Here is a 17,730-nt window from a genome sequence, read left to right as displayed (position 1 = left end):
AAAATGTTTAATTTATGATCCTTGCATCGCATACAACAAAACTCCAATAACGTCCAACTGCTGCAGCTTGAAACAACTCATTGTGAATTCATTCCAAACTTTCTGAGTACCTCATATAGAAAAGATTAAATACCCAGCTTGACCCATTTTACGCGCTCTCTCATCAACCATCTCATGAACATCATCACCCACCAGCCGCCCAACCGGCAAAAGTCAGTTCAAATACATTGTGTATGAAAAGTTAAACCAACCAACCCACCAACTAGTTGTTAAACCATGCAATGCCAGGCCGTGCTAACAACAGTCAGTCACTGGCAAGAACCTTCATTAAACTTGAGGCAAATAAAGTCTTGCTGCCGCCACACGCCGCCCACTATCGTCAGCCAATGTTTTCCCTTGCGCCATTAGAACCAAAAGCAAAATAAAAAATAAATCGTTCGTTACACGAAATTTGCATGTCTAGCATATTGTAGTTTGGTAGTTCCAGCCCAGAGAACTATAACAAGTGATGTTTCTTGCCGTATTGCTCGTTGCACGTAGCTGCCACTCGTCGCGTTGCACAAACACATACCGAACACACACTTTAACATGCTTTTACTCCGCTTGAAGAACTGAACATTCCCAAATTTGGCTTCAGCTTGCCGAGCTTTGTGGCCATGTCAAGCAAATGGCCCCATCTGGCAAATGTATCGGCCGCAGCCTCAGTTTAGCAAAGGACGAAGTACGTTACAATTCCTGAAAATTCTGGAATGCCCGTTTGCTCATTCTTTGGCAAAATACCATGGGTCGTAGCTGAACAGAAAATGCATGATACTTTCGACGATGATTTGTATTTCTCCGCAACTGTTTCATTCTATAAATTTGTAGCTCCTGTACTAGTAGTTTGTACGATGTTGTATACTCCTTTGCATGACGATCTCTCTTATCTTTGTCGTTCCACCAGGTAGCTCTAGCGTTAGAATCCTTTTTTCCTCCTTTCAATTCTAGCACGTATGCAGTCTTGCTTCTCCGCTTGTTTCCTCTAAATATTTGTACATACAATTATTACTTAAATAAACGAATCATTTGTACAGGCGTGCAGCAACAGAGCGCAGCACGCAAACCAGGTCAGACAAATACGTAGAATTTGTACCCCGACGATACACACGCTATCACATGACAAACGGCACAACCTGACGACAGCATACCGGCACCGGAGATATACCTACAAACATATCATATATATATTTTAACGAAACAGCAAGAAAAAACGCGCCAAACGAAATGCAAAGAGTGCAGATCTGCGACGGTACCATTTTTTCCCTTATTCCTGCCAGGGACATTTTCCCGGATAATGATGTCGTCGTCCCCATTGCCAACACACACACGGCAGCACAGCGTGCACGGAAAAAGTGTTTGATGTTTTCCGGAACGAATATCACACCTTTTCACACATCGCATCTCCTGTTCGCCCATTCGGCGAAAGGGATGCCGTTGTTAGCGAAGGGAAAAATAAATAATCAGACTAACAGTCAACACACCTAGTCCATTTGTGCAACAGTTAAAACGGTTTGAGAAGGTATCCATTACTGCGAATGTGCGTTTTGTCGCAGGGAGAAAGAGGGTAATGTCGTGGGGGTTTAGGTGGAGCTATTACTTTACGTTTATTTTAAAGAGTTGGAAATTATGGACAAGACTATTGTTACAATACTCCATTTAAAATAAATCACAGTTTTAGAGGTCTCGACGAGTATATTGTATAGTATTACTAAAATGCATATATGAGCTTGATGAATAAAGAATCAGAAAACTGTATTTGTCCGCGTTTGAGAGATGAAGATAGTGAAAGGAACAGCAGAACGTAACAAAAACTTCGATTCAACTCATCATCATTCACTTGGTGACGTAGTGCTTAGAAAGGCGCGCACGGCTGTGTGCACATTACTTGCGATGCAGTTGCCACATCATGAAATGGAAGAAAACTTCAGTATTGCGTCGCCTTAAACAAAATTATAGGCAAATTTAAGCGCTAAAAGTTCGTCATACATCATTAATTGATATCCAGCTTCTGAAAAAGAGTTCTTGGAAAATTATACAAATGGATGCCAATGACATTTTACAGAACTGACAAAGAAAATTACAACATTTCAATGACGAACTTTGTATGTCCACCAAGCCTGATATATAGACATTCATCAAATTTAGGTCTAATAATTGGACCAAATAGTCATTATTTTTTATTTCAGGAAAATTTTACATTCTCTGAGCATTCTAAAAATGTTAAATTTTTTAATTTGTTTTAGGCTAAAATTTTAAAAAGCCTCAAAAATTAATCAAAAATTTAAAAACATTCCCCAATTTCGAAGTAACTCTTATAACTTGATATGTCACAAATGCTTTTGTTTTATTAAAAAAAATAGATTCAAACAATTTACAAATTTCATTTACATTTACATAATATTTTAAAAGTAATTTTTATTTTCATTTCACAGTTTTCAACGGGTTTCAAACATTTTTAGTATTTAAAGAAATTTAAAACGAAAACTCAGGCTTCGGAATTCTCTCTCATATGAATAAAACCCTAGGATTATTCTCTTTAGCGGAGTGTGACTTTTCATGTTCCCCTGTGAGGAAGTATTCTCACACAACATTTCTCGCTTAACTTTTCAAAAGGACCTAAGCAACATTTTTTCATGAATTAATTTGAATAGCACAATCAATAGCTTTCAAGTTGTTATGTTGATTGCGCTATTCAAACTAATTCATGAAAAAAATGTTACTTGGGTCTTTTTGAAAAGTTAAGCGAGATTTGTATCCGGATAGAATGATAACGGGTGATAAGCTCGTGAGCGACAGCTCGCCGGATAATTTAATTTTTTGATCCGCCAAATTTTCCTTCTCGTCGCTTCTACAGATAAATTTTACAAGCATATTAACAAAAATTAAGGATTCGATCCTAAAACAATTTTGAAATATTAAGAGCGCCCACTATAACCATGCCACCCTAATAAACAATCCCAATAGAAAAACAATAGAAATAATTGTAACAGTACGATGAAATGAAAATTACGCCATACTCTATTGTCACTCACAATAGAATAACAATAACATAACATTGTTTTCTACCATACAGCCTATTGTAAATGGCAATTTTACAATATAAAATGGGGGTTGTCATGTATCTTTACAATAAAAAAAATGATTTTTTCTCGAACAAAATTTAGAAGTTATTGTAATTCTATTGCCCACATTTTGCCGGTAATAGAATCTATTGTACGTCCATTGGAATAACAATATCGCAACTTGATTGGTATAATATGGGAACAGTAGAGTTTATTGTTCATCAATAAAATTCATTGTATTTTTATAATATTTTATTGAAACCTATGTATTTTTTATCCGGGCACCGCATGAACTGATTGAAAGTAGAGAAAAAAACTACTGTATTGAACCTTCTACTAATCGTCACATATCGTCAGATTCAATCAGTTTGGAAAGGCAAAGAGAGCAGCATTTAATTTTCGCGAAACATTGGAAGTGGAACAACAATTTTCCCCACCATCGCACAGTGTTTTCTAACCCAGGAATTCGTGATCGAAAATGCTTTGGCCATGAAAAGTTGATTTTAGAGGCTCACTGACTTCGGAGAAAAGTTTCAGTATGTTAAGCTTCATATTCCGGAAATTTTTTTTGACCCCCTAAATTGAGATGGAAATTCTCTTTCCTCTAATTATGCAGATACATCATTGGTGTTCTCAAGAAACTTGTAAAAAAAGTTTCTACGAAAAATTTTGCTTTAAACTTTATTTCTGTCTGCTATAGAAGTCGAGATATGGGTCGTTATTTATGAACGACCATCAAAAATCAGGTTTTTCACGATTCTTTCGTCAATATATTTTTTAGATTTTTCAAATGTTCTGCAAAGATCTCCGTCGTAATAAAAAACATGAACCAGTGGAAGACTTATTTTCAATATTGACGAAGTTATTGACGATTTTTTGTTCAAAAATGAGCATTTTGACATTAACTGCATACATGTAGGGGCAAAATGGAGGAGAATTTTAATTAGGAGATTGAAAGTATAACTCAAGCACTAACGGTTGCATTGCAACATATATCTTACTTAGCTTGCCGTAGGTACCGTATGAATATTTTGTTCTTCTTCTTCTTGTTAGATATAAAAATGAATTGGTCTGTATTCCGCATAACTAAGAAACTTCTGGGTTCGAATTTCTTCATCACAATTTCCGATGGGCTTACATAATATTTTCTTATGTAAAAGTCACGACTCAAACTGAAAAAATATGAAAAATTCAAATTAGAATTTTGTATAGGCAGATCACAACACGCATTCTCACCTACTGTGCAAGACAACGTCTGCTGGGTCATCTAGTTCATGATAATAACACTTACGCCAGACCTATGTCTTGTCTTTATGTCCAAATTTTGGAAATGATTATCGAATCGACGGATGTTTTACAGAGAAATACCAATATATCGGGATATTGGTATTTCTAGAGAATTCTAAATAGAAAGAAATAAACTTAAATTGTTAGAACATTTTTCTGTTAACCTGTTTTGCAATATTGTGATATTTTATACGTAGCAAACCGGCTCTTTATTATTCCGGGACATTTCGAAAAGTAAATAGGTAAAACAAGTAACTTCGAATTGTTTACATATACTTATATTTAAACTTATGATGTTTGAGGCGTCGCCAGCCATAGTTTCCATTCAATAAAGAATACTGATTTACCCGATACTGCAGTTCCTCTCATTAACATTCCTGGCTGTATGGTGATTTCTAAAATAATACAATTGTCCCAAATACACTGGGGTCGCTTTTTACGCGGGTCGCTGTAAACGTGACTTTTTGATGATTTTTTTTTAATTACGCGTTGTTTCTTCCCGCGGAATTTGAAATTCATGTCAGTTCTGTAAAACATCCATCAATAATCATTTAGAAAATTTTGTATTTGGCTAAATCATAGGTCTGGCGTAAGTGTAAAGATGACCCTGCAGACGTTGTCCTGCACAGTAGGCGAGAATGCGTGTTGTGAATACTAATTTTAATTTCTATTTTTCATATTTTTTCAATTTTGGTCGAGATTTTTACATGAGAAATATTCTGTAAATCCGTCGGACATGTGTAACAAGTACGTTTTCTTATTTAATTGAATCCCATGGAAAATCTAAAGTAGAATTTCATAAGTTAGAATTTATTGCATGAATGTTCGTTTTGCTGAATAAGATCCCTAAAGTTAGTCTCCACACAATCGCACACCTCACGCCTTCGAAATGGTTGCATCTGGCATACAAGCTAATCAAGTGAGTTCCATTACCAGTTACACGCGCTAAACATGAGAACCAAGCCAACCGCGCGTCATTTCGCTATGCAAATTAAGCTTGAATAGAGGGACAACGACCCGCAAATGCGCCATTCAAAATACATTGACCTTCCTTATTCGACTTTGGACTCTACTCCCAAGATCGGAGAGGATTTGACTGGATGTTTGAAAGCCGTCAGAAAGAGATGTCGCGATGCCCGCTAAATCTTTTATGTCCAATTGCGAGAATTAGCGTTCGTGATATTATCTTCGGGTAATATCACGGCAACCGGGATTATTTTACAGATTCGCAGTTAATCTGAGGCAATTTCCAACTCTAATCGATCACTTCGATTCGATCAGTGGAAGAGGCAAAAGTGGTCCGTATTTGTTTCGCGTCGTGGTGTAATTTAAAATGTTAGTTTGTGACATGGTAGCTTTTTGTATGATGTGTTAACTTTTCCCCCTTTGTTCCCCTAGTTGATCGTCAATCAGTAATTTGTTCGATCTAAGTTGCGGCAGTGCGTGTTACTAGTTTAGAAAAGGTAAAAGTGCGATATAATTGCAACCTAGTTAGGTCCCCAACCAAAAGTGCGTGTGCGTTTCTTTTAATTAGGTGCGAGGCAGCGAAGCCATTTGCCGTTACACCACCATCCCATTAGAGACCGCTTTTGACCCCACTCGTCGGCGTCGAGGTAATCCCGGGGCACACGTGGCCGGAAGAGGGCCGCGTCACGTTCCTTTTACGCGCCCTAGACAGGCAGGCTCATCCAACCCATCAGCGTCCAACCGACAGCAGCGAGAACTATTGTTCGACGAACGGACGCATGTGCCGCGTTCAAGCGTAAGACCACGCGCCAGGTGAGAGAGTCATCAACGATCGACACGTAAAGCCGTCGACATCGGGCCGGAGTAGTGCGCAAGCAGCTCTGTGTGCTCAGCCGCCGACTCATCACCATCCAACCATCCACGTAAAACCTAGGTAGTGAGTATTTGCATGCATTTTGTACTGTGAACGTCCATGCGCATGAGGCAATAAATTTCAAGTACATAATTGCCTCCGTTAAATGATTGGTACATGATCAGCGAGTGAATGAACGGGTAACGCACAAACAACACGCACGATACACTGTAGGTTGATGGGGATTAGATAGGATGCGATAGTGTAGCAATATGTTAAAAGGGGGAAGAAGAAAGGCCGAGGCAAAGGAATAAACGAGATGTAATAAAGCTCTTTGTTTGACTGTATTAAAGCTTCGTGTTATACTTGATGTGTGTGAATGTAGAAATTATAGCGTACAGCATACTGCTATTCGTCTCGAACTTGATGAAGTAGATTCCCGTAAATGTAGACAAACAGTCAGTCATCTGAGAGGGTTCCCATGTCTTTTCGCGGACGAATCATCAATTTCAATTTGTAGTCGTGATAACTTTTTATTCTAAAGCGTGATTAATTTGTTTGATTGTATGGAGCTGTGCCAGTGATGAAAATTTATTGTGAACGGTTATTTGTCTTTGGAGCGGTTCTGGAAGTTGCACGTACGTGATTTAGAGTCTTACGGCGTCGATACGCTCACGCTAAGTACGACGGTTTTGACACAACCAGTCACTTCCCTCCCCGATTTCGGGAAACATTGACCCTATCCTCTGGATAGTCTCAGGCCGGGCAAACCTTAAACTGGTGGGTGGTCTCCTTCACGGAGTGGCGCTTAAGCCATCCATTTAACTGGGGAACGTGACGGGTTGGCGGGTTGTAACTGGCGCCCAACAAAACAAGGCTTTTCTCTTTTGGTGTAACTGTGTATTGTATCATAAACTTTTTGAATTTTCTCTACTTTTCTTTGGTTGAAACATTGGTCTAAGGGAACAAGACAAGTTTAATTTTCATTACTTCTTGGAATTTTCTCAGTCATTGTATATATTATTACGTTGTACTATTTGTTATGTTTTTTGTCTGTTTCAACAGACATATTTATTGATAATTACATTATACATAGTTAAATCCTAAATACAATTGTTTGTATATGTATATATGTACTTAATTTATTCTACACTATAATTAAATTGATTCATTATATTATTTATTGCTAAGTTTTATTTATTATTTGTTGAGCTTAAAAAAAAGTAAGCTTTCCTGGAAAATTTATTTAATCGCAACTTTAATTCAAATTCTAAGTGCTGTGTGGAGAAGTTTGTTGATTTGTCCTCTGTGGTTGGAAATAGATTACAATTTTCACCAATATGAATCGATCTTTGCCAAGGGCAGAAGATTTGAACCAGGAAGAGATTGACTACGAGTTGTCGATCCGTAATCAACCAGAGGAAGTTTTTAAGCTCGATGTACAAGGGAAACAAAGACATTTGAGAACTTTGTTCAAATCTGACCAGAGAGAAGGGAAGAATTACAGATCAAATCTAAAAATAGAAGATGAAGCCGGACATATTCATGCGAGAATAGATAATTTAGAGAAAGCTTTGTCCAAAAGGTGGAGGCAAAATATGAGTCGAGAGTAATCCATTATTATTATAGGGTAAAAGATGTATTGCGGAGACGGAAGAGGAAAAAAAACAACGGAGGAACTTAGCCTTAAAATTGAGAAAATAATGCAGTACTATCAGTTTGGTCCGTCATTGTCTCCTTTTAAGGATCAAATCAACAATATAATTCAGGGTGCCGAGGGAGGAACAGAGGGTCTGGTCGATCATAGTCTATCGAAGAGCAAAGCCGTGTCCGAAGGTTTCGGTAACATAGCTCGAAATATCGAGTGGGACTTTCCGATTTTACCAGATGCTTCTAATGTAAATCCTAAAGCAAACCTGGAAGGGGCAACCCTAAAGCTGTCGAGGAGGGCCGAAGGTAGAGGAAACCGTGATGATACCACGCTCGGAATGGGAAGACATGAAGCGAATGCTGGCAGAATTAACGAGAAATAGAAACGATGGTACAGACGTAGGAGGTAAAGGTCATACAAGTCATTCTTGGCAGGCCAGGCATCCAAACAATGGAAGCTTTCGACCAAGTTGGGTAGAACATCGGCCAACGCATTATGCGGATGAATTAACGAACTCTGATTCAGAAGAAGAGTATTCGCGACGCGGTAGAATTCAGATGGGAGTCTCCAACAACCGGAGCGAACGCGACAGTCATGAGGAATCCGTGTACAGTTACAACAGTAGGAGTAATCGACCGACGGAGTACCGGCGAGGACCGAGAGAACAACGTCGAGAACGAGAAAGAGGCAGAGATAGAGGACACGGTCGAGTGGAGAAATGGAAGCTCCGGTTCTCGGGAGAGTCGCGAGGGACGTCAGTGGAAGACTTTATTTATAAGGCCACCAAACTTGCGGAACGTGAAGGGGTAGTGGAAGATGTACTACTTCGGGACATCCACATGTTACTGGAAGGGTCTGCCTCTGACTGGTTCTTCACTTACGTTGATGAACTAAATACATGGGAGGACTTCAGGAACGGCATTACCTATCGGTTTGGAAACCCCAACAAGGACCAAGGCATACGATCAAAAATTCAGGAGCGGAAGCAGCAACGAGGGGAGTCGTTTATAGCCTTTGTTTCCGAGATTGAGAAGCTCGACCGTATGTTGTCCAAACCATTGTCTCGAAGACGGAAGTTCGAGGTCATATGGGACAACATGAGGCAGCACTATCGATCAAAATATCAATCGTACGCGTAAACGATCTACAACACCTCATAGATTTGAACTACCGCATCGACGCTGCCGATCACCAGATACATCAGTCGACAACAGAACCTTACGTTCGGCGACCGATTAACCAAGTGGAAGTAGCACGAGAAGACAGCGAGGATGAAGAACTCCAAGAAACAATGGTGAACCACATCAGAGGGCGGCAACAGAACATCGTACGATCGGGTCATTCAAACAACGGGATTATACCACATGACCAAAGAAACGTCGAAACAGGTTCAGCAAGAATAAGTTGCTGGAACTGTCAGGAAGTAGGACACGGCTGGAGGCAATGTCCAAGACCACGAAACATCTTCTGCTATGGATGTGGAAATATGGGGAGAACGATTAGATGCTGTGAGCGGTGCGCGAGACCGATAGTGCCACAAGAGAGTGGGGCTCAGGGAAACTTGGGAAGGGTGCAAGTCAGGGAATTAAGCATCCCTAAATCGACAACCATTCCCCAACAAACGTTGGAACCTCTTCGGCGAATCTACCGTATAAAAATTATGTTCGGAAGATGTCCACACATTAAAGTTAATATTTTCGACCATGAAGCAGAGGGATTGCTAGACTCAGGGGCCGGCATAAGTATATTAAATTCAATGGAGTTGATCGAGAAATTCGGGTTGAAGTTGCAACCTGCGGCCATACGGGTGGCCACGGCAGACGGCTCAAACTATGCTTGTCGTGGATTGGTGAACATGCCGTTCACGTACAAGGGGGTAACGAAGGTAATACCTACAATTGTAGTACCGGAAATCTCACGGGACATTATTTTAGGAGCAGATTTCTGGGACGCATTTGGGATCAAGCCAATGATCGATATGGGGAAAGGACCAGAATATCTGGAAACCGTACCGAACCGGAAAAACGAAAGTATGTGCTTTACGATCGAGCCGACCGACCAGGTACCGGAAACGAAGGAAGAAGAAGAAGACGATACTCTAGATATTCCGGTTTTCGAGGGACCAACTGAGGCGGCTCCAGATCCAGAATCGGTTGAAACGGAACACGAATTGAGTGCAGACGAAAGGAGCAGTTGCTGAGGGTGATCAAAGGATTCGAATTGACATCCACCGGAAAATTAGGTAGAACACATTTGATTGAGCATGAAATTGTGTTGAAAGAAGGAGCAACACCGCGTAATCCGGCTATGTACAAATGCTCACCGTACATGCAGGAAGCGATAAGAAAGGAAGTGGAGAGATTTAAGTCGCTAGACGCTATCGAGGAATGCTATAGCGAATGGACCAATCCACTAGTACCTGTTCCAAAGAAAAATGGGAAGGTCCGAGTATGCCTAGATTCCAGGAAGATAAACAAATTGACGGTCAAAGATTCTTACCCTATGAGAAACATACAGGACATTTTTCGTCGCCTCGGTAAGGCCAAGTACTTCTCCGTCATCGACTTGAAAGATGCGTACTTTCAAATTCCGTTAAACGAAAAAAGTCGCAACTTCACAGCTTTTAGAACATCGGAGGGAGTATATCGCTTTAAGGTTCTACCATTTGGAGTGATCAATGCGCCATTTACGATGTCGCGATTGATGAACAAGGCTCTCGGCTTTGACTTAGAACCGAGAGTGTTCGTATATCTCGACGACATAGTCATAGCCACTGAAACGCTGGAAGAGCACTTGCGTCTTTTGAGAATTGTAGGGAGAGACTTCGACAAGCTGGTTTGACGATTTCCTTGGAAAAGTCCCGGTTTTGCCGGAAACAGGTAATGTACCTAGGCTATTTGCTAAATGAGCACGGAGTAGCAATAGACAGTAGCAGGATCCAACCGGTGTTGGATTACGCAAGACCTAAGACTCAGGAGGACATCCGTAGACTTATGGGCCTCGCTGGGTTCTACCAGCGCTTCGTCAAGGATTATAGTAGGGTAACAGCCCCAATAACAGATCTCCTCACGAAAGAAAACAAAAAGTTTATTTGGAACAATGAAGCTGAGAGCGCATTTCGTGAACTAAAATCGATTTTGACATCGGCACCAATATTGGGCAACCCGGACTTTAGCAAAATATTCACGATAGAATCGGATGCGTCTGATAGGGCGATAGGTGCCGCGCTGGTACAAGAGCAAGATGGAGCTACGAGGGTGATTAGTTACTATAGTAAAAAACTCAACCGTACTCAGAGACGTTACTCAGCAGTCGAGAAGGAGTGTCTCGGTGTCCTGTCAGCGATTCAACATTTCAGACACTATATTGAAGGTACCAAGTTCCGTGTTGTCACCGACGCAAGAAGCTTGTTGTGGCTGTTCAACATCGGGACAGAATCAGGCAACGCAAAACTTATGCGGTGGGCATTAAGGATTCAGGCCTATGACTTCAACCTTGAGTATCGGAAAGGTAAAAGTAACATTACAGCAGATTGCCTGTCTAGGTCGATCGAGATAGATGTTCTGCAAGTTACGCAAACCGATCCGGATTATGACGATATGCTAGATGACATAAGACTGAACCCAGCGAAATACCAGGACTACCGAGTGATTGACGGAATAATCTTTCGGTATGTTAAAACACCGAACCGAATGAGCGATCCTCGATTTGCGTGGAAACAGCTTCCACCCGCCTCGGACAGAGAGCTCATCGTTAAGCAAATTCACGATAAAGCACATTTTGGGTATGATAAAACACTGGGGGCCATTAAACAACGTTATTATTGGCCAAAATGAACTTACTGAAATCAGGCGGATCTGTAGAGAATGTCTAATTTGTCAGACCAGTAAAGCGAGCAACACGAATGCCACACCGCCGATGGGAGCGCAAAAACCGGTGGAGTACCCGTGGCAGTTCGTGACATTAGATTATGTGGGTCCTTTACCGCCATCGGGGAAGAACAGGCACACGTGCCTACTCGTAGCCACGGATGTATTCAGCAAATTTGTACTGGTACAGACATTTCGCGAGGCTAAGGCTAGTTCTTTAGCAGATTTTGTCGAAAATGTAATCTTCCGGCTTTTGGGGTCCCCTGAGGTAGTGCTAACGGATAACGGATCTCAATTCGTATCAAAGCAATTTAAAAAGCTTTTGGAATCGTACCATGTTTCGCATTGGCTCACACCCGCGTACCACCCCCAGGTGAACAACACCGAGCGGGTGAACCGCGTCATTACTACGGCCATCAGAGCAACGCTCAAGAAAGAGCATAAACACTGGGCGGATAATATACAAGAAATAGCAAACGCCATTCGCAACGCGGTTCACGAATCCACAAAGTATAGTCCATACTTCATTGTGTTCGGCAGAAACATGGTGTCGGACGGCCGGGAATACGGCCGGATACGAGATAACTACGATTCGACAGACGATAACGATGTTATGAAATCCGATCGACGCGAAAAACTGTTCCAAGACATTAAAGCAAATCTTGCCCCAGCATCCCAACGCCATGCGAAAACGTATAAGCTACGCTCCAATTCAAATTGTGCAACATATGTGGAAGGTGAGAAGGTACTGAAAAGGACCTTTGATTTGTCTGACAAAGGGAAAGGATTCTGCAAGAAACTTGCACCTAAATACGAGCAGGCTGTAGTACGGAAAAAGCTGGGGACTAGCACTTATGAATTGGAAGACCTACAGGGGAAGCGACTTGGGGTTTACTTTGCTTCGAGTTTGAAGAAGATGCTTCCTCGTCTGATACAATCTTAAGATTACAAGGATTATTAAGCTATGTAGCTCCTAGTGAGTAACCATGAACCTAAAGACGAGTAAACACCTTCGGGGTCAAACATTCTACGGGCAATACTAGACGGACTCGCTCTTGGAATGTGCCAAACGGACCAGAGCTGAGGGAACCGAGATTGTACCTAAAAACATTACCATAAGTCAGCAAGCTATGTATCGAAAGTGACCACAATGAACAAAACTGAAAACACCATGAAGGGCAAAACTATCACATCACTCCATAAACCCTAACGCGAGTATCAAGTCAAAATCCTATTGGAGTCTAAACGCGTCCAGCGAATTGTAAATATAAATGTAAATAGTAGTATCTTAGCCAATCGCATTACCCTAGCTCTTAAATTATCCCTAAGCACTAAGCACTATCTCAAAACTCACGTTTCAATAGCAGTAGTCATGTTTGTCCTTTCGTCAGTCAATGAAATTTTGCGTCGTCGATAGTCAGTCTCACGGCATTGGCCGTGGATGTAGATTTGTAAATAGTTTTGTAAATATCCTAAAATATTAATTATTTATTAGTAAAGGTCGTTTTTCTAGCTAAGTCTGATTGTTGCCGTGGAATGATTATTACGTTAGTTTGTTCATTGCTGTCATGTTCGTCGCATTAAAATCGTCAGTCGCTTTCTCGTTGTTTACATCATTTCCTTCACATTCAAATCCCAATAAGAATCCATCCATCTTCCAATAAGAATATCCTTCCCTCAATCGTCGTTTGTCAAAAATCATCATGTCCCGTTTTCCACTTCCTTCGTAGTTGATAGGGTAGTCTGCGTTCAATAGATCATAATTCGTAATTCCATTCATCAAACTCCTGTTCGTGGTAGTCCCCAGCTTGTTCAAGGTCAAATAACCCTTCTTGCAGTTGTTGGACCCTTCCGATACTCATCGCATACACACCTGCAAAGAAATCAAAACAAAAATACCAACTTACATCCAATGGATTGGAACAACTTTGTGTTTACTCTCCTCATAGATTTCCAGGTAATAACGGCGAGCTTCTCTCCATTTCGCACGACATTTGCCATTTTCTTCACGTTTTTGCACCGTATCGCGTAACTCGTGTGCGCGATCCACAGTTCGGTTTTGTTGTTGTAGATTTTGACAGTCCCGTTGATGACATAGAGTGTTTGGTAGACAGGTAAAGATGCGAATGTCAGATTCTAGCATGAGCTGGATTCTGTATTGAAAGATTGTATGCAAGGTATGAATGATTGGATGGTATTTGTGTGATTATGTATTTTTCTTGGAGAGCTTTCGCAGTCAGATTGACCTGGCGTTAGAAAGTTCTTTTAAGAAGCCTTTGCGTGTCACGTTTTCAGTCAGCGAATATCGCGGATATACTTCCGTGGCAGCGAACTGGAACGTGATACAGTTGTTTGTGACAAGGGAGTCAGTTGCTCGCGTTGCTCGCTACGCGCTGGGCTTGAGTAAACCAACGAACTTGTCGGTATTGTCCATGTAGATGGAAACTTTTGTAGATAGCGTCTTCGATAAATCGGCTTAGTCCTGGTGTATGAAGATGATTTTCTGTTATTAGTGTGTGCTTGCTCAGAGTACTGTCGACTACTCTGGAGTTTAAGCCGGGTATGTGTTGTGATTTTGTTAATTAAATGTGTATGAATGAGGTTATCAACAAGTGTCTGGTCGTTTGAATAATAGTTGTCAGTATAATGTCTGTTTCCCAAATATCGAGCAACTTTTGGCCACCCCTTTCCAAAAAAAATTTCATTCATTAGCAATCGTCAAAGTAGAAGAGTGTGTAGATTTTCGCTGGAGACCGGAGACAAGTGTCGCTGATGGTCAGTAGCAGACAGGTTCTGTGATGGATCCTGGACTGTAAATAGAGATGGAGCTAGCTTCAGTTAGCAATGAACATATATGACCCCGAAAATCGAAAACTTTTGTTCTAAGATGGTTTGTTTGGCCTACGAAAATTTGATTGGTTATTGTCATCTCCATTTCAATGCCAATCAAATTTTCGTAATTTTTAGTGGGGAATGATGTAACAAGTACGTTTTCTTATTTAATTGAATCCCATGGAAAATCTAAAATAGAATTTCATAAGTTAGAATTTATTGCATGAATGTTCGTTTTGCTGAATAAGATCCCTAAAGTTAGTCTCCACACAATCGCACACCTCACGCCTTCGAAATGGTTGCATCTGGCATACAAGCTAATCAAGTGAGTTCCCATTACCAGTTACACACGCTAAACATGAGACCCAAGCCAACCGCGCGTCATTTCGCTATGCAAATTAGCTTGAATAGAGGGACAACGACCCGCAAATGCGCCATTCAAAATACATTGACCTTCCTTATTCGACTTTGGACTCTACTTCCAAGATCGGAGAGGATTTGACTGGATGTTTGAAAGCCGTCAGAAAGAGATGTCGCGATGCCCGCTAAATCTTTTATGTCCAATTGCGAGAATTAGCGTTCGTGATATTATCTTCGGGTAATATCACGGCAACCGGGGATTATTTTACAGATTCGCAGTTAATCTGAGGCAATTTCCAACTCTAATCGATCACTTCGATTCGATCAGTGGAAGAGGCAAAAGTGGTCCGTATTTGTTTCGCGTCGTGGTGTAATTTAAAATGTTAGTTTGTGACATGGTAGCTTTTTGTATGATGTGTTAACTTTTCCCCTTTGTTCCCCTAGTTGATCGTCAATCAGTAATTTGTTCGATCTAAGTTGCGGCAGTGCGTGTTACTAGTTTAGAAAAGGTAAAAGTGCGATATAATTGCAACCTAGTTAGGTCCCCAACCAAAAGTGCGTGTGCGTTTCTTTTAATTAGGTGCGAGGCAGCGAAGCCATTTGCCGTTACACCACCATCCCATTAGAGACCGCTTTTGACCCCACTCGTCGGCGTCGAGGTAATCCCGGGGCACACGTGGCCGGAAGAGGGTCGCGCCCTCCTTTTACGCGCTCTAGACAGGCAGTCTCATCGAACCATCAGCGTCCAACCGACAGCAGCGAGAACTATTGTTCGACGAACGGACGCATGTGCCGCGTTCAAGCGTAAGACCACGCGCCAGGTGAGAGAGTCATCAACGATCGACACGTAAAGCCGTCGACATCGGGCCGGAGTAGTGCGCAAGCAGCTCTGTGTGCTCAGCCGCCGACTCATCACCATCCATCATCCACGTAAAACCTGGGTCGTGAGTATTTGCATGCATTTTTGTACTGTGAACGTCCATGCGCATGGCAATCAATTTCAAGTACATAATTGCCTCCGTTAAATGATTGAGATCAGCGAGTGAATGAACGGGTAACGCACAAACAACACGCACGATACACTGTAGGTTGATGGGGATTAGATAGGATGCGATAGTGTAGCAATATGTTAAAGGGGAAGAAGAAAGGCCGAGGCAAAGGAATAAACGAGATGTAATAAAAGCTCTTTGTTTGACTGTATTAAAGCTTCGTGTTATACTTGATGTGTGTGAATGTAGAAATTATAGCGTACAGCATACTGCTATTCGTCTCGAACTTGATGAAGTAGATTCCTGTAAATGTAGACAAACAGTCAGTCATCTGAGAGGGGTTCCCATGTCTTTTCGCGGACGAATCATCAATTTCAATTTGTAGTCGTGATAACTTTTCATTCTAAAGCGTGATTTATTCGTTTGATTATGGAGAGCTGGGCCAGTGATGAAAACTTATTGTGAACGGTTAATTGTCTTTGGAGCGGTTCTGGTAGTTGCACGTACGTGATTTAGAGTCTTGCGGCGTCGATACGCTCACGCTAAGTACGACGGTTTTGACACAACCAGTCACTTCCCTCCCCGATTTCGGGAAACATTGACCCTATCCTCTGGATAGTCTCAGGCCGGGCAAACCTTAAACTGGTGGGTGGTCTCCTTCACGGAGTGGCGCTTAAGCCATCCATTTAACCGGGGAACGTGACGGGTTGGCGGGTTATACATGTTGATAAACAAATTTGCTGAAAAAATGAAGAAAATCTATCCAGCCGTTTCTTAGTTATGCACAATACAGACCAATTCATTTGTATATATAACAAGAAGAAGATAAAAAATATGTTCATACGGCACTTATGTCAAGCTATGTCACATATATGTTGCAATGCATCCATTAGTGGATGATTCATTCTTTCCATTACCTAAATAAAATTCTGCCCCATCCTGCCCTAAATATATGCAGTTAATGTCAAAATGCTCATTTTTGAACCGAAAATCATCAATAACAATGAAACTGTCTGCAAAACGTTCATGTTTTTCATCGTGACGGACATTTTTGTAGAACATTTGAAAAATCTAAAAAATATATTAACGAAAGTATCGTGAAAAACCTGAATCTTGGTGATCGTTCATAAATAACGACCCATATCTCGACTTCTGTAGCAGATAGAAATAATGTTTATATAGCAAAAATTTTCGTAGAAACTTTCTCTACGACTTTCTCGGAGACACTAAAGATGTATCTGCATAATTGAAGTAAAGAGAATTTCCATCTCACTTTTAGGGGGATTAGTCAGAATTTTTTTTCAAAAGTATGGAGCTTAACATACTGAAACTTTTCTCCGAAGTCACTGAGACTCTAAAATAAACTTTTCATGGCCAAAATATTTTCGATCACGAATTCCTGGGATAGAAAACACTGTGCATCGCTTTATCGCACTGTAATTTATCCGGATAAAATGAATGGTGGAGCGATCTGTTATCTCGTGAATGAGTGAGAAATCTAAACCCTGCGAAAAATAGTTTTTTTTTTAAATCAAACTTTTTCAAAAATTCAATGGCTCTACATTTATTTACAAAAAATAAAAACATTCAAAGATTACTTTCGAGGGATTTGTTTGCTCTAATAGCAGATATATTCCTCATGCTTCTTCACTGTTGAAACTGATCGACATTTTTTGGAAAATATGCATTTTTCTGGGTTGGCCAAATTAGGTACTAAGTTGCCTAAGGTGCCAAAAAATGTTGAGCTTTGAATAATTTTAATTTGAAAAATATCAAAATTTACTAATTTTAACCAATTTTGCGAGCTTCGAGAAATACCAAA

The 17,730-nt window shown here is 40.8% G+C and overlaps 1 protein-coding gene and 2 long non-coding RNA genes across 5 annotated transcripts in view; all 3 read left to right on the top strand.

Annotated features, from left to right (window-relative positions):
• LOC134211462 (glucose transporter type 1) overlaps positions 1-17,730 on the top strand; it is a 519,077-nt gene that overhangs the window by 386,903 nt on the left and 114,444 nt on the right. The gene's annotated exons all lie outside the window — the stretch shown is intronic.
• Positions 5,610-6,537, top strand: LOC134211465 (uncharacterized). The gene is made up of 3 exons (XR_009979025.1): positions 5,610-5,723; positions 5,787-5,851; positions 5,923-6,537. It is a non-coding gene; the product is annotated as an uncharacterized LOC134211465 (long non-coding RNA).
• Positions 14,823-15,598, top strand: LOC134211467 (uncharacterized). The gene is made up of 3 exons (XR_009979026.1): positions 14,823-15,301; positions 15,364-15,428; positions 15,500-15,598. It is a non-coding gene; the product is annotated as an uncharacterized LOC134211467 (long non-coding RNA).

Source organism: Armigeres subalbatus, chromosome 2, assembly GCF_024139115.2.
Source record: "Armigeres subalbatus isolate Guangzhou_Male chromosome 2, GZ_Asu_2, whole genome shotgun sequence".
In the NCBI taxonomy this organism is placed as follows: Eukaryota; Metazoa; Arthropoda; class Insecta; order Diptera; family Culicidae; genus Armigeres; species Armigeres subalbatus.
This window is presented reverse-complemented; position numbering and strand designations above follow the sequence as displayed.